The sequence below is a fragment of the Felis catus genome, chromosome C2 (genome assembly GCF_018350175.1).
Source record: "Felis catus isolate Fca126 chromosome C2, F.catus_Fca126_mat1.0, whole genome shotgun sequence".
NCBI classification, from domain to species: Eukaryota; Metazoa; Chordata; class Mammalia; order Carnivora; family Felidae; genus Felis; species Felis catus.
Genome location: NC_058376.1, coordinates 141,081,476 through 141,099,108, shown reverse-complemented (window position 1 = coordinate 141,099,108; position 17,633 = coordinate 141,081,476). Strand labels below are relative to the sequence as shown.

The following is a 17,633-nucleotide window of genomic DNA, read 5'->3' as shown; positions in this document are numbered from 1 at the left end:
TCAGTTTTTATCTTCCCAAACACAAAACATTGATGCTTCTTAAAATATAGCTCCCTTTACTGGCCATGCCCTGAGAAGTTATCAGAAAGAGGATATATCCCTTGATTCTGGAGTATCAAGGGCCTAAACAGATTTAGTATAAAATTCTCTCCTCTTAAGAGGTGATTCATTAACATTAATTTACTGACTTTCTTCCAACGGTCCATCATTACTGGTAATTTTCAGTTACTTTATGCCATTAAAAAAAGAAACCTCACAAGAATAAACATTAAACACATTTTTTTTTTAAATGGGGCGCCTGGGTGGCTCAGTTGGTTAAGCCTCCAACTTCAGCTCAGGTCATGATCTCGTGTTCCATGAGTTCAAGCCCCGCGTCGGGCTCTGTGCTGACAGCTCAGAGCCTAGAGCCTGCTTCAGATCGTGTCTCTCTCTCCCTCTGTCCCTCTCTCACTTGCACGCTTTCTCTGGCTCTCGCTCTCTCGAAAATAAACACTAAGAAATATTTAAAAAAAAAGAAAAAAGATAACACTTTGCCACTTTCCCCCAGTTACACTCTTTTTTTTTTTTAAATAACAGCTTTATTAAGGTATAATTGTGATACAAAAGACCACATATATTTAATGTGTGTAACTTGATGCATTATACTCTCATTTTAACAGAAGACTCGTTTCGGCTTAGAAAAGGGCTGGAAGAGCCTGAACCTTGGCTGGTAATCCTGGGCTCAGTCACAAAGCTAATCACCCTGATCAATCAGGGCGTCCCTGGGCTCTTACAGCCCCTTCTGTTTAAACCTGGTAAGATCACCTGCCCAGAACATCGGAGAGATTCTCAACAAAGGTTCAGCATAGATGCCAAATCGTTTGAATGCTTCCAGAGATGGGTGTCATTCACATAGCCATGAACACGGTATGTTCTGGAGAAGCTCTGAATCACCGGACGGCAGTTACTGTGCTCCAGTGACCTACTTCAGAATTTTGTCTTCATGTATTTGTAGGTTTATAGTCCCATCCTACTTCTTACCACCATGCCTCATTTGACTGATATCTCCTATGGTCAAAAGGTTGTCCTACTGTGAAAAATTATTATTTTCCATTAAATTATTATCATTACCCTGTTTTTAACATTGAATATTAAAAATTCTTGGGGTGCCCGGGTGGCTCAGTCGGTTGGGCGTCCGACTTCGGCTCAGGTCATGATCTCGCGGTCCGTGAGTTCGAGCCCCGCGTCGGGCTCTGTGCTGACAGCTCGGAGCCTGGAGCCTGTTTCGGATTCTGTGTCTCCCTCTCTCTCTGACCTTCCCCCATTCATGCTCTGTCTCTGTCTCAAAAATGAATAAACGTTAAAAAAAATTAAAAAATTCTTATAGATGTTGCACGAAAGAATTTTATTAGAACCTTTTAGTGATGTGAAGCTTTAAGTTTTTCAGTCAACTTTGGAAGCATCTATATCATGTTTCTAAGACTTAAAGGACTTAATTATTCCTATTACTCTTGCTTAGAGACCTTTGATTTATCTCCATACACTTTCAAAGATTTGTAAGTTAATTAAAAACACCTTTCCCCATGTAAGGATGATGAAATACTTTGATCTCATCTGCACTTTGTACTTTGACTAAAACCTCTCAATTACAAATACGGAGCATACAATTCATGTAAATACCCACAATATAACCCAATTAGCATGGTCAGCCCTCACTGTCAAACCAATAAGCAAAATTACATTTACCAAAGGTAGGATTTCAATATTTTTATTTCAAACACACAGGTCACACATTCCTTCGAGGACCATGTCATTTTCTGCTAGAGACAAACCAGGAGACAACCATCCTTTTTATCAGAAGACAAAAGGGGAGGTACTTGAATCACCTCCTCATTCTCAATCGATTCTACAATGTGTTTAAGTTCAGAAATTCAACACACGACCCAATTCAATCACTTCAGATGGCCCTCAACAGGTCTAGATCTCAATGCCCTACCAATGAGCCCTGACAAGATTCGGGAGAGTGAGAGGTGTATCTTTTGTAAAGTGGACCAAAACTGGGAAAGAACTGGCTCCAGCTGAGGTGGGTGTGGACAAAATGATTCATTTACCTTCTCTCGAAGGGTTTAGAGTTTAGGTAGGGAGGCATGCCATATCCACTGAAAAAAACAAACAAAACAAACAAACAAAAAAAACCACCTAACCTAACTAAAGGAGAGGTGTTTGGGGAATCAGGGCTCATGCTCTCTGGAGACAGATCATTCTGTGCTCCAATTCTAGATCTGCTACTTGCCAGCTGTAGGAATGTGGGCAAGCTACTTAACCCTCCCGCAGCTCAGTGAAATAGATAATAGTATCTGCTATGTAGGGGGTTAGACGCAAACCTAGGGAGAAACACTTAGCGCCTGATGAGCAAATATGCTCAATAAACCGTCAACTATACATAAAGGCCTCATGCTTGTATAGTTTTCAAGCACTTCTAAGAAAGTGACATCAAAGAGGAATTGCTTCCTCCCCTTGCCAGTCAGAAAAAGCTCCCTGAAGGAAACCTAACTAAGCATCAGGAGATTTAGACCAAGAAAGGAGGTAACAGATATGCCAGACCAGTATTTGGAATGTTATTCACGATCATCAAACATGAGCATGGTTTACACTTTATCTATGTTTTTAAGAACTGATGACCATAGGCTTTGGTAGCCTTGCACTTAGGTGGTTCTTTTTACTCTCCCCATAGGCTTAGATTTCTGGGCTCTTATTCCCCTTATCTCAGATAGGGGCCCCGTACAAGTAGGGATCACTGCTTGTATCTCCTTTTTATTTTCTGTGAAGAATTTCCTAATTCCACTGGTTTGCGTCCACCTGTAATATTCCTGGGCTCAATTTAAACGGCCAGGCACACACTGACAGTCCTATTCCCCTGCTTCCCGAGAAAGGGCAAGCCTTTGAAATTTTTAGGTCGTGGACAAGTGTGATCACGGTTCAGTCCTGTGGTTTCCTTTTTCATGCCATTCACGCCAACTTTTTTTTTGCCAACTTTACACAGAATCACATACCTAACATTTAAGAGAGCACAGTTTAATTCCTCCTGGTGGAGGGAAAAAAAGAGGAGATTCGAATATATTTTAAGTCTTGGGTTATGTAAAGTCTATCCTATTGCCTTCCAATACTGGATCAATGAGCCTTATATGTATGCATTCCAAATCATGCAAATGGATTATTACTCAAAAACCCAGGAATTATACTTCTTGTTTTGCATTCCTTTCTGTTACAAGCAATACCTATTCCCTTCAGTTTTGTTACACCCTTTCACAGTATCTGCTCAAACTCGATGTGCTACTTTGCCCAAATTAGACCTGCCTGGCAACACTTTTAAGGACGAAAGTTGTGTTTAAATGCATTTACATCAGCCTCTCCTCCCATCTTTAGAGAAACAGGCCAACGACTCTATTGTGCCAGCTTTCAAACAACATTTTTTAAGGCAAGCTTTGGCAAATTAGATAATTATTAAGCAAAACAATACGGTGCCCAACATGATGCATTAACAGTTTCTAATGTTATTGAACCAAACGACAAGAGAGGCACTTTGTTCTTACTTACTTGGCAGACAATTATTCTTTGCTCCAGCAATATTTCATGTGCATACTTCCAAGGAAGACTCATGAACGCAAAGGTTCATTAAGGGAATGAGAGAATCGATTGTAAAATGGAAAAGGCCGGGTGAGGTCATATTTCAAAGAGATGAATACGGTACACTCCATTATGTTGTAATCAGCCTCTCGCTTTCATTCCACAAACTGTAATAGTTGATCCTAATTTGAAAAAAAAAAAAAAAAAAAAAAAAAAAAACCGTTCTTGCAGCCTTCGGACCACCTTTGTCCTAAAGCCAGGGAAGGAGTCACACGTGGCGGCAGGCATTTTCCATTTACCGCAGGCCTTGGGGTCCACAAAACCCACGTTACTGACCGGTTTTCTCCTTAATAAGAAAAACATTCAAACGCTACTATTTATTGTTGCCCTGGCAAACCACACTTAATAGATGGCACTTGCCCTGTACATGACACTTACAACATCAATCAAGACTGAATTTTATTTCAATTTATTATGGTTGCTGTCCAAATGAAAAAATGCTTATATCGTAAAAATGTCTTACAATATAAATGGGCCAGTGATGTAATCACAGATTTGAGGGGGGGGGGGAAATCCTGATTTGGGTTCACCATTTGCCCATCCTTCCTCCTAAATTTTTCATTGGAGTTAAACACAACAAAATAATGGGACCATTAAGAGGGGATGTTGGTACAAAGCAGAAGTCACATGTTAAATATTTTATATCTTTATGAAAGGGCTTTATTATATTTTCTTTCTTTAAGAAGGAAGTTGATATTTCCAAATGATCTGGGATAAATGACTTTAATTTTACTTTCATTGAAGGCTCATCTGCAATTTTTTTTAACCCCTTGAAACAGCCATTCATCAGGAGAGCAACACTATCCAGATTTTTAGGCTAAAATTTATCCTCGGCCACAGCTGTCGGCTGGCAGAACCTCCTCCAGGTCCTACTCGGTTCCCACTGGGCTTTTGTCCCCAGATGTCAAGAGATGCTTTTCACCGATGGAAAAGAAAATCATAGAACATTCTGCCTCTCACATGACTCATCAGCGACTGAATCTTTCTACGAATAGCCCAGCAGGTTTCTTGAGAAGGTGGAAGGTCTGGGAAATAATTAAATACCTATTCTTTGAGTGGTTCTCAAACCTGAGCATGGCTGCTTACATCTTGTATTACAGACGACGGGGCCAGCTTCGTGGGTATGTGACCTTTGGCACTACATGGGACCTCATACTTGATTTAATGCTCTGCTGTTATTGTCATGAAATTCTGAACCATTTCTGAACTAGGGGCCCCACATTTTTATTTTCCACTGGACCTCACATATTAAGTAGCTGGTCCTGACAAAGGGTCAGGGGTAAGGCAGAAGAATTTACCTATCTAACAAGATCATGGGTGATGTGATGCTGGTCTGGGGACCACACTTAAAGCGTTATGTGCAGTTAGTCAGAAACACACTTGATTTTCCAAGCCACCCTAATCAAGAGGTAGTCATAAAACAAAAGTTTGGCCAATGAATTGTGAGTACAATTTTATTGAGAAGGGCCTCCCTTGCTCAGTTTGCACAACCCTTCCAAAAAGTAGCTTTTCCATCCCGCCAACCTAGGATGCAGTTGTGGGACCTGGTGTTCCCCCAAGTTGTGGGACCTAGACACCTTGCAGCAAGCAAGACAAAAACAGCGTGTTGAACATGGCGCAGCACAAAGCTATCAACAGCCACCACAGTATGAGCTTCTACTGCAGGGGATGGAGGAATCCTAGACAATACAGCTGATCAGAAGAAATAGTACTTCAATTACCTAAAGTTACCAAGTACAACTACTCAACCAAAACCGTTACCAAAGCAAAATATGGTCAACATCTGGGCTTCGAGTTAGTTCAATGTTATTTGTTCTCTACCTAAGGTTATTTTTAGACATCGCTCTGATTACATGGAGTATAACGTAGTTTAAAGTTTTTTATCTTAATATAATCAAGGAAAAAGTATCAGAGCTGTTGTTCTGACTGTACTGATTCTCGGGACAATGATCTGCAACTGTGCTTGATGGTTTCAAGGCTACTTTGAAAGCATCATCTTAATGCTTTGAGTAAAGGTATGGGAGGGACCAATGTTCCAACCCAGTGAGGAAGCGTCAGTGTTACAGAGATGTTTGAGGACACCCAGCCAGCCAACTAACAGAGTAGGGACTGCAACTCTGGGCTTGGCTTCTCAGCCCATGCCTTTCTACCCTGAAGTGAAAACCCATCTATTCTCAAGGTTACAGAATACCTAATAAACCATAAAGCTTGAAGACTTTAATTCCTCCATTTGTCCTAGGAAGGAAGTTGGGCCTTCTCAAAGCCCATTTTATTCTCCCCTACCTCTAAAAGATGTCTCTGGGAAAGAAAGGTTCCATGAGTATGTTGTGGAGGACTTAATTCTTTAAGTTTCTTCTCAGCAATTCACCATGTAAAAGTTAGAAAGTAAAGGTTCTTAGAAGTCCTATAGTTTCTGTGTTTTTTAAGTCTTATTTAAACCAAAATTTGTGATAGTTACCTGACAAAACAAGACTAGCTTGAAGAGAAAAAAACTAATTGACATCTCTCAGAACACCGTATTCTAAGGAACGCATCGAGGTATTCCCTAGAAAAAAGTCCTTCCTGGTTTTAAGATTTTACTGGGTAAAACAAATGAAAGACACAGAAAGAATGAAAACCACATCAAAGTAGGTTAAATATTGGGTAGGAGATTAATACTTAAGACCCTAATTTGTCTTTTAAAACATAGTCTTTGGTTTTTAATATACTTCTAGAGCATATAGTTTATGGCATTTGCAAGGATTAAACTTGGTCACTTTACTGTGATGAAATTTTTATTAAGGCCAAAGCAGAGTATTTAATTCAGGAGCCATCTTCCCCTTTGAAAAAGGGTAATTCAGACCAAAGAGATTTCTTTTGAAACATGTCATGATCAAGAACCACACATGCTGCCCAAAATGCATAGCCTCAAGTTGAGCTACAGAAATCACCCTGAGCATTTCACTCCATGTATTTATTTTACAATTAGGTTTTTCAACAAAGTTTACTTCAGTCACATTTAATTGAGTTAAACAGCTATGCCTAAGGTTAGAAATTCTGAGATGATAGATATGGACAACTACCCGAAATGGCAATGCCCTGCTTTATGGAGGAGGAGAGGCAGGGTAGGAGGCTGGCTTTACAAGTTTATTTAATTAGCAGCAGTGTAATTTAGCCGTAAGTGTCAGAGACAGACATCGGGGATGCCAAATCAGACAGCCTCAGTCTTGCAGCCATGTTCTATGAGCTCAACTTAATGGACAATGGCTTCCTATTCAGACAAATGGAGACCTGTTATTTTCCCGGAAGCCTGACCCCCCTGGCTGGATGTGAAGGGTTAACTTCTGGGCAAGTTCAACATTCGCATCAGTTTTCTAAGGTTAGTTTCCGTAACGGCTCAAAATGTGGTATTCGACATGTCTAAAACAGAGGTCTACTTTCCACGATGGGGTAGATACATTCTAAGTTTCAGTCATTCAAACAAGACGGTCTAGACTACGCAACCATGACTTGGGAGATTAGACAGAGGAGATGTGCAATACTCCTTCCAGTCCCTTTGTTACAATAAAAAAAATAGACCTAAAAGTTTCCATTTTAATGATTTTTTAAGTGTACAATTCTGTGACATGAAGCACACTCACCATGTGGTACAACCATCGCCACTACCCATCCCCAGAACGTCATCATCCTACCCTGAAGCTGTACACATCAAATTTTAACTTCCCATTCTCCCCTCCCCCAAGTCCCTGGTAAACACCAGTGTGCTGTTACCACCTTTTGGCTACTGTTACTGCCCTCATGAACATAGATGTGCAAACAGAAATCTGAGTCCCTGCTTCCTGTTGTTTTGGGAATACACCTGGGAATTGACATGCTGCAACACATGTTAATTCTATGTTGTTGTGTTTTTTTGGATTTTGGGGGGGGGGCGGGGGGTAAGCCTCCATACTGTCTTCTACTACAGATGCATTCCAGTTCTTCCATATCTTTAACAGCACTTATTATTGGGTAGTCTTCAATATTCATCCTAAAGGGTTCAGTTTCCTTGAATAGACCCAACTGCAAGGATCAAATGGGATAGGGATCATTTGCATATGGAAAGAAAAATAGTATGCTCATCACTAATCCATGAGTACATTTTTTAAAAAAATTGTTCCTTAATCTTTGTTTTTGAATGAGAGACAGAGCGAGCAGGGCGGGGGGGGGGGGGGCAGGGAGAGAATGTGAAGCAGGCTCCGTGCTGTCAGCAAAGAGCACGGTGCAGGGCTCGAACCCACAAACCATGAGACCATGACCTGAGCCGAAACCACGAGTCAGACATTCAACTGAATGAGCCACCCACAAACCCCATGAGTACATTTTAAACATTGAAAAATAATCTCATTTATAGCACTGAACCATGTTCTTTGGACCCCAATTCTAGGGTTCCACCCCACACCCACTGAGTCAGAAACTGAGTAGGACCCCTAAGTCTGCTTAATGAGATCTCTGATTCTGATACATACCTAAGTTTAAGAACCACTAATCTGGAACTCGGGTTGCAAAGAAGCAACTTTTGAAAAAAACATAATCCCAATCTAACTGGGAGCTGCCTGTAATCTAAATAAATTGATCACATCTACTTTTACTCTACCTGTTTTAAGAATTAGCCGGGTGATACTAGTCCACAAATTTCTTACCTTCAGTTCCTTTATCTTACAGGGTTGACTAAATCAAATAATTCTTAGGAAAGCACTTAGCATATTACCCGGTAATCAATAGTCAGCTTTCCTTTCCTAAGTGTTATAAAGAGGAGTAAGTCCTATATGATTCATTTTCACCTTCCTTAACTCAATAAAGTGGATAACTTACGTACATCTTCCCGGCTGAAGGAAAGAGGAAAACTAGCCCCTCCATCTATGTTCTGCAACTTAAAGGATACTTCTTTGAGAAGCTTCGCTGCCTCTCCTCTTCCCCATCCCCTCAGCACAAACCTCTGCGAGAGCTTGTACCCCATGTTCTGTTCTCATCGGACTCCTTGAGAGCAAGTACTACGCCTTCCTTACGTGTCTCTCTGGCACCTAACACCTATTTGATATCGTGGATACTCTAAAAATAGGCTAAATAATTGAATGTTTTTCTTATGGATATAAATTTATCATGGCTAGCCTAAAGCAGACTAAATCCCAGAACTTTCTGAATAATCATCACTGAAAAGCACAGGCTTACATTACGTAGACTGAAACTTCAACTGCTCTTGACCTTTTCAAGTCACTGGCTTGTTTGAAAAGCTAGTAAGTTTTGGGGCGCCTGGGTGGCGCAGTCGGTTAAGCGTCCGACTTCAGCCAGGTCACGATCTCGCGGTCCATGAGTTCGAGCCCCGCGTCGGGCTCTGGGCTGATGGCTCGGAGCCTGGAGCCTGTTTCCGATTCTGTGTCTCCCTCTCTCTCTGCCCCTCCCCCGTTCATGCTCTGTCTCTCTCTGTCTCAAAAATACATAAACGTTGAAAATTTAAAAAAAAAAAAAAAAAAAAAGAAAAGAAAAGCTAGTAAGTTCCAACATTCCTCCTAGAAAATGCACATGACTGCATACGTAAAAGCCCTTTTATACATACATTATTTTTATTTTGCTAGGCTAAGATCTTTAGGGTCAAAAGCCCTATATTATTCATCTCTCTCAGTACCATGTACAGAGTGGGTGTTCAACAAATTAAAGCTGTGAATAATGTCTTGAGCATTTAAATGAATATTAGACCACCTATTCTGAGAGCTCATTTTATTCCTCTGCTTTGAGGCTCTGTTTACTTAACAAATCTGGGCAACCATACATAAATAATATCCCTTAGGAAAAAAAAAAGGCAATCCTTTCCAATGGGACTACCATATTGTTTCTCAAGGTCAAGCCTGCGAATGGGTTCACACAATCTTTCTTTCAGCGCGGTTCAGGTGCGAGTTAATCCCATGTGAATGGTGAGAAGTTGTCATTAAGTGGCTGTCCTTATTTGGGTTCAAAGAATCTCCCCTTTTAGGCTGATACATAAAGGACTCTAGCCCTTGATACCTGAATGCCACCCCGGTATCACACGTGCCTGGCACAGAAAACACACCTAGAATTTTATCCATCAGCCACTCTGAATATGGCCACTATCAAGACTCAGAATACCATCCTGTATGAAAAGCAACTGCCCCAAGTTCACTTACAACGTTCTGTCCCAGAGAAAGCCTCAGACCTCTCAACATCCATCCCTTTATTACATTAGATCATGAATTTAACATATGCTCTTTGGTGTGCATCTTGTAGGTTTCTTTCATGGCACATGTGATACAAATATATGCTGGCAAAAACAGAGGTAACCACAGGCCTTTGCTTTTTATTGGGAAGGAAGCATCCAAATTTCCTTGGTAAATCTTCGGCAAAACCATAGACTCTGGATTTTGAGTCACATTCTCTTCTGACGAGGAAATGACTGTCTTGGTCATTCTCCCTGGAAAACGCTCACAAACTCACAAAAGCCACATTTTTGCCTATCCTGATTGCAAAGTTTAATTTACAGTGGAAGTTGAAAAAGGAGGTATTTTTATTTGGTCTCAATTAAACTCCCTTCCTCCCTAAGTCCCCTCCATCTGGTTGACGAAGGGAAATAATTGACCAGTTTATGATGTCAATTTGACTAAGCTTTAACAAGTCTCCAGGGACACTGTTCAGCTCCCTTGGATAAAAAGGTACCATCTCTCTAAGCTCTCAGTCCTCTACCTCCAACCTATTTTCTCCCTAAGAGCAGCAGGAGCAGGGTTAGGGAGGGTCACCCACATTGCTTTTTTCCTAACATGACATTTAAGTGATGGAGAAGGGATGCCCATCTCAGGGCAGAGAAGTTGGGCTCCCTGGAGGCTAGGTCCTGGTCCACCAGGCTACTTTTGCCCTGGAACATCCCCCGATGTGCAGAGATGGCTTACCCCACCAGATCGTTATCCCCGCAAAAATATGGGGTTTTTTTTGAAAGGACATCATCCACGTATGGTTGCCCAGATTTGTTAAGTAAACAGAGAAGAGTTCCTACTCCCTCCGAAGTCCATCTGGGAAAAGCCTGCGTGCACAAGCAGGAAGGGGCAGAGAGGGGGGCGGGCAGAGGACCTGAAGCAGGCTCCATACTGACAGCAGTGAGCCCGATGTGGGGCTTGAACTCATGAACTGGGAGATCATGAGCTGAGCCGATGTCAGATCTCAACCCACTGACCTACTCACTTGCCCCGAGGAACGGTCTTCTTGGCAGCCTTCCACTCTCCTCATACCAGCAATCCCCCCAGGCAGGCTCTCAGCCACTGCCTCACCTACTTCTTTGGACGCATCTCCAGAATCAAAGGTAACTCAAGATAGTTGAAATTTCGGGGTATGCACCCAGCCGCAGGCAGCCTCAGAGGTGATGCTCCTCAGCGTCCTTCACAGGTAAAGAAGGTACGTGCTCCGTCTAACTCTTCAACGTACCCAAGGCTACAATGTTTCACTGCTTCGTCCCTCATTTCTCCTAAGCCAGGAAATGGGTAGACTTTTCTTTACCAACCCCTGTGTCTATTGCCTCTCTTCCCCCAACCATTAATACCTATGTTTAATTAGCCACAACGGAAACTTCTAATACAGGCTAATGTTCATTAGGACTCACTCTATACTTACAGGGAGTGGGGTAGGTAAACAGGCAACCCCGACTGGATGTTTACCACATGCGGCGAAATGCAGATAAAGCCTTTAAATCATGATGTTACAATGCTCACAACTAGCCTCTAGTGGAGCTGCTGTCATTCTTGCCATTTTGGAGATGGGAAAAAAGCAGCACAACCAAGGCCAAGTAACTTGCCCAAGTCGTTTGTAAGTCCTATGGTTAAGATTCAAGCGCAGACACCCTGGGCTCCAGAACCCTTGGTACTAAGTGAATACACTATACACAGCCTCTCACAGCAATCATCCAGAGCCCCGCTCCGAAGGCCCTCTAGATGAAAAACAGAAACACGCACAGATGGAGACTTCTATGGCACGATGTCACAGGATATCATCCAAAATGGAGATTTACAGTCCTTGCTAAGTTTTTTTTTTTTTTTTTTATGTCCAGTACTTCATTTGCTGAAAGTCAAATTTTATGGGCTGTATTGGCCACAACATTGCAGACAGATGTAAATGCACCCAGCTTTTCCATGAGTGTTGAGCCACAGTTCACAGAGGCTGCTGATGGGCATATGTCCAATACCCTAATAATCCCCATTTCACAGCTGGAGAAATGGAGGCTTATCAGGGTTAAGTCATTTGTCCAGGTCACACAGCTGGTAAGTCAATCCAAACTCAAATCGCCTCTGTCAGACTCCAGGGCCCCCACCATGCATCAGGAGATACCGCTGAAGCATCTAGGACCACACAACGACTCTTCCGTCAGGAAGGGACACAACACAAGCCTCCTTATGCAAGAACTGCTTTAAGGTAGTCCATTTTGCTGTTTTCAGCCAGGTCTTCCTTATATCCTACGGGGTGGGGGGGGGGGGGACTCATATTTCAAGCCTATATTCTATCAGAAACGTGGCAGAGTCTCAAAGTCTCCTTTGTGCTATCCAAAATATGCAAGTTTAAATCCTCAGAGTATGACGTATGATCAACAACGTAGTGGGTGTTGCTTTTCCTGGACCCCCAACCGGTAACTGCAACAGAATGGTCTAAGGAACTTCATTCAACACCAGCCACGCTCAGGGACTTAAGGAGTCAGCAGAGTTGACATTGAGCCACAACAGACACTACCATTAAGTCAACTGCTTGTCAAGGACAGAAAAATGTTAACCTCAAAAAAGGGAAAAGAATACATCCTTGTTAACACAAATAGAAGTAAACCCTAGTCATACTTAGGTTGTCCTAACTCTTCACTATTTTCATCTGGGTAACACAGAGTGGTAACAGACTTTATTATGTGTAGTGCCGATCACATGAAAATATCAATGTGCTACACAAAGATTCATTATTAAAGATTTCTTTCATGGCAATCCAAACTTTCTGGATTTTTTTTTTTTTTTTTTACATTCTTACTCTCAGCCTGAAGGGAACTTCTTTGAATGGTTTGCCAAAATTCTCAACTCTTTTAATATGAAACATTTATTTTCCATAACCCTTTCATATCTTGGACCACATAGTAGGAATTAAAAATTAGAATCTGTGCCCGTAACTGCAGATCCCTTTAAGATGTGTTTGTGTAGGAGTGCCCAGATGATGCAGTCGGTTCCATCAGGCTCTTGGTTTCAGCTCAGGTCATGAGGTCACAGTTGCTGAGATCAAGTCCCACATCAGGCTCCATGCTGACAGCACAGAGTCTGCTTGGGATTCTCTTTCCCTCTCTCTCTGGCCCTCCCCAGCTCACTCTTTCTCATTCTTGAAAATACATGAATTAAAAAAAAAGTGTGTTTGTGTATACATACACAGTCTTATTTAAGAGGTACTTTAACACATCTTAAGAGGGGAGGGAGACACTACCCAAACACTAGTAGAAAGTTAAAATTTAACAGCCTTCTAAGCCAATGTTTGGTTGAGTTTCAACATCACCAGTAATTGTCAACAACTTCTACCATGTAACTTCATCAACATAGGTTTCTTTAGAAATAATCACGTTATGATACGTCCCTCTTATTTCCTCATCTGAGTGTTCCCCCTTCAACCAACACAGTAAAAAATGTCAACAGTGTAGGAACTAGAGTTGGCAAGCACAAGGGTTTTCTGTAAGCCAACATTTCTCTCTCGTGAGATGGTTCCAGTGGAAAAACCCAGATTTGAATGCATGAAGGTGACTATCTTCTTTACCCGCCCCAGGAGGAGTTACTCAAAAGCAGACCTACTAAAAGATCACGATGGTTTGTGTTAATGGACTCACACCAGCGATGTGAGAAAATTAAAAAAAATAAAACAAGATGGCAGCTCCAGGGATTTTGCTGAATTCACATTATGTGGCTTGGATTGTGTGCAGTAGGGTCTCATGTGGTCCAACACGTTGCTATCACTTCCTGCCCTCAGCAGATTGTCCCATTTTTTATTTGCAAAGTTCCCAATAATTCTATTATCCAATTAGAGAAGGAAATTTACAAAATTATCAAGAGGAAATCAGTCTGACAGTTGCTGTTTTCCAGTTAAATAAGATCCAGGACTGTCAGCTGTAAAGTGAACTTGCTATAAATGAAGTTAAACCAGAGGTCTGTGGTCAAGTTTCTATGCACTCTGCTGTTGTAGTCACCCAATGGAGCACATTAAAGTGCCTGGTCCAAATAAGAACATGGGTACCTCTCACCTTCCCCCACCCCTGCCTAGCCATCCTCCACACCACTCACAGTCCCTTCCCCACAGAAGTCCATAGAATATGGGATACATATCAGACTGTTTTATACCCAGTTGGTATCCCTTCTATTTCCATCATTAGAAATCCTAATGCAACTTTTATTAAGCACTTCATATGCCAGACATATCACAATTCCCAAAACATTGGAGTTAAATTCTATTACCATCATTTTACAGATTAAAAAAATTAACAGAGAGGCACCTCGGGTGGCTCAGTCAGTGAAGCATCGGACTCTCGATCTCCGCTCAAGTCATGATCTCACGGTTCATGGGCTCAGGACTAACAGCGTGGAGCCTGCTTGGGATTCTGTCTCTCCTCCTCTCTGTGTCTCACCTGTTTGTGCTGTCTTTCTCAAAATAAATAAATTTAAAAAGAATAACAGAGGGGCACGTAGGTGGCTCTAATGGCTAAGCCTCCGACTTCAGCTCAGGTCATGATCTCATGGTTCGTGAGTTTAAGCGCCGCTGTCTGTGCTGACAGCTCAGATCCTGGAGCCTGCTTCGAATTCTGTGCCTCCTTCTCTCTCTCTCTCTCTCTCTACCCCTCCCCCACTTGTGCGCACACGCTCTCTCGCTCTTTCTCTCTCTCAAATAATGAATAAACTTAAAGTAACAGCAACAGCAACTTGACTGTGAGCTTCACCACTAGTACCTGTGTAAGTGACTTTTCTGGCTTCCATTCTCATTGGGTTATGCCGATAGCTTAACAAGTCAATATATAGTAAATATATACCTAGGAGGTACCAAGAGCTGCCCAAGTATTTGCTATTATAATTATGCTTCATTACTATTATGTTGTAAAAAAAAAAAATAACTTCATATACTGTCTAAAACAACTGTGGGAGCATGTGGGTAAAGGCCACATATGACAATTTTGGTATTACCACGAGAAAAGAGGTCCTTATCCCTAAAAATGAAGACTCACGGTAGTTTAAGCACTAACAGAGTCACATAATCTTAACAGTATCCGACACGTACCTGTATGCCATGGGCACTCAAATACTCCTGATGGACCCGCTAGCGACCTAGCATGTATGAGCCAAGATCCAGATACAAGCCATTGCAGGTGCTCGGTGTCAATCCTCACTGCACCGGCCTCTCCTCTGAGGGGGTTAGCCGCCTCCTACATGCCAGAGTCTGAACACCACAGTCAAACCACTGTTGGCAAGGCCAAAACCTGCCAGAGTCGTCAGGGACATCCCGTCTTCCCACGTGGCCAGGTGCAAGGTTACGTCACAACGCAAAGACTCGAAGGAAAAAACAAGCCTCAAGAGGTCACAATGCACAGTCAACCATATTAGCGGGCATCAGTTCTACAAGTAGCGGCTGTGCCAGTTAGAATATTCCAGAAGCTGGCCTGCACATCAGTCTTTCGTTAAAGTGGAAACCATCTGTTGTTCAGTTGTTGCTGTGTCTCTTAATGAAGTACTTACCATTTCATATTCTACATAAGCAAAACCATGCCTTCTTTCAGAAAATAGTGCCAAGCTTCAAAGAAGGTACAATTACTTATCCAACACAAAGGATCAAGGGAACCTGAAGTGAGCTTCAACATGCCCATTTATGGAGCACTGCTCAGAGTTAATACACTGTAGAGATGCGCTACGATAAATTGGCCTCAGCCAAGATTTACCTTCCAATATACTACAGATATAAATCCTACATCGAAAAGATAGCTTGTACAGGGTTTTTTTTTTTTTGCATTTTACTAGAAGTATCCTCTCTTCCGACCCCAAAAGCTCTCCATCCATCATTTTTTCTCATGCATACCAGTTAAGGGAAGCAATCTGACTTTAAATCCTTTTTGTAATCCCATTATGCACAGAGTATTTTGTAATTGATGGTCCTTTCTTATGGAGCCTGAACCTGCAGGTGTTCAGAAAACACCAATTTTCATGCCTCCATGGCAGTCATTTGAAAAAGCAGGAATTAGCGAAGTTCATGTTATGGTTCTTAAGTGAGAATACTTTGACTATTAATACTTTATTTTACATAAAATATGAACCTCAAATATGAATCCTAATTATGAAATCAACTAGTTTGTATGCAAAACTCCTCGAGAGAGAGAGAGAGAGAGAGAGAGAGAGAGAGAGAAAGAGAGAGAGAGAGAGAGAGAGAAAGAGAGAGAGACAGAGAGACAGAGAGAGAACGTTTAAAAATAACAAACCTTTTGTTTCTAATGGTCAACACACCACCGACACCCAAGCGTAACAGAAAAGCAGCCTAAAACCAAATTCACAAATGAGGTCTCCTTCCCATTATTGCCCTTTACAGACATTTTTATTCTTTCTGAATCAATCAGGCTGCCTCCAAAAGTACCAAGTTTCATCTCTAAATACTTTCATCTGGGGAATCGGGCATCTGGAGACTCTCGTGACAGTCTGTTCAGTTAAAGATGAGGGGATCCCAGCTCAAGTGAATAACCACCCATAGGGTGTACCCCACTCTGGAGGAGGCCAACGAAATCAGCGACTCAGTCCCTCCACCAAGAGGTGGGCAGTCTAGTTCAAGAGGCCAGGAGTACCCAAAACATAAATGGAAGAGCACAGAGCTGGTGTATTTCAATGCTACGATTTGTCTTATAGACAAGAAGGGCCACCCAAGGCTGAGATAGGGTTGCCCACTCTGGGCCATGACTAGCGGGGAAGGTTTCCCAAAGAACATGAAGCCTACAGTTTCATGGAGTTGATGCATAGAGGTCAGGACTAGCCTAGTACGAAGGGCGGCGGGGGCGGGGGGGGGGGGGGGGCGGGGGCGTTCAGAGCTAGGTCAGCAAATGAGGCCGAAATTGTGAAGTCAAGCTCATTCTTGAAAAGCCCCTAGATCCTTCTATGAAGTACCACATAACATATAAAATAGGGGGCATGTAATGCATATGAATCCAGAGGGCAGCTTTACATCACCACTTCATATAGATCTATCTAGCTCAGGGGCGCCTGGGTGGGGCAGTCGGTTAAGCATCCGACTTCAGCCAGGTCACGATCTCGCGGTCCGTGAGTTCGAGCCCCGCGTCGGGCTCTAGGCTGATGGCTCGGAGCCTGGAGCCTGTTTCCGATTCTGTGTCTCCCTCTCTCTCTGCCCCTCCCCCGTTCATGCTCTGTCTCTCTCGGTCCCAAAAATAAATAAACGTTGAAAAAAAAAAAAAAGATCTATCTAGCTCAAATTGCAGAAATGCACCTATGATGCAACTTCACTGTAAAGAATTTCAGAGGGGCTATCTGAATCATAATCCTGCCCCCCTACAAGGCCAGTGGAAGAGCATTCCAGGGATCACAGACCTTGCTTTGGAGGCAATTTTACTGCATGTCCCAAGGTCTCCAGCCTGTACATGAACTGTGTCTTCCAGTTCAGTCTACTGGTCCTAACAGTAGGTCCCATCACCTAAAACTAGGATCCAGAGGTTTCTGTCCAGCTCATTTTTGACCAAAACATTAGTTCATTCAGATGTCAGCGACTCAGAGCTACCTTCCAGCCATGCTAGAGTGCACTCATTCTAGAATACAATTCTATTAATGGATCTTAAAACTACCCGATCTACAAAGCACAACACTCCATGAAACTTAAAGTTCAAAACCATAGAGTCTCAAGGTTGGCATCATCATTTAAGTTCATTTGGTCAGACCATAATTCTGATGCTCAAATCCCCACTCAACTGT

At 42.3% G+C, this 17,633-nt stretch overlaps 1 protein-coding gene across 11 annotated transcripts in view; it reads right to left on the bottom strand.

Annotated features, from left to right (window-relative positions):
- RARB (retinoic acid receptor beta) overlaps positions 1-17,633 on the bottom strand; it is a 769,461-nt gene that overhangs the window by 685,654 nt on the left and 66,174 nt on the right. For 2 of the 11 annotated variants that reach the window (XM_045037698.1, XM_045037693.1), the window contains exon 3: positions 3,577-3,788. The exons of the other annotated variants lie outside the window; for them this stretch is intronic. The gene's annotated coding sequence lies outside the window, so the exon portion shown is untranslated. The remainder of the gene's footprint in view (positions 1-3,576; positions 3,789-17,633) is intronic. 11 annotated transcript variants of the gene reach the window in all.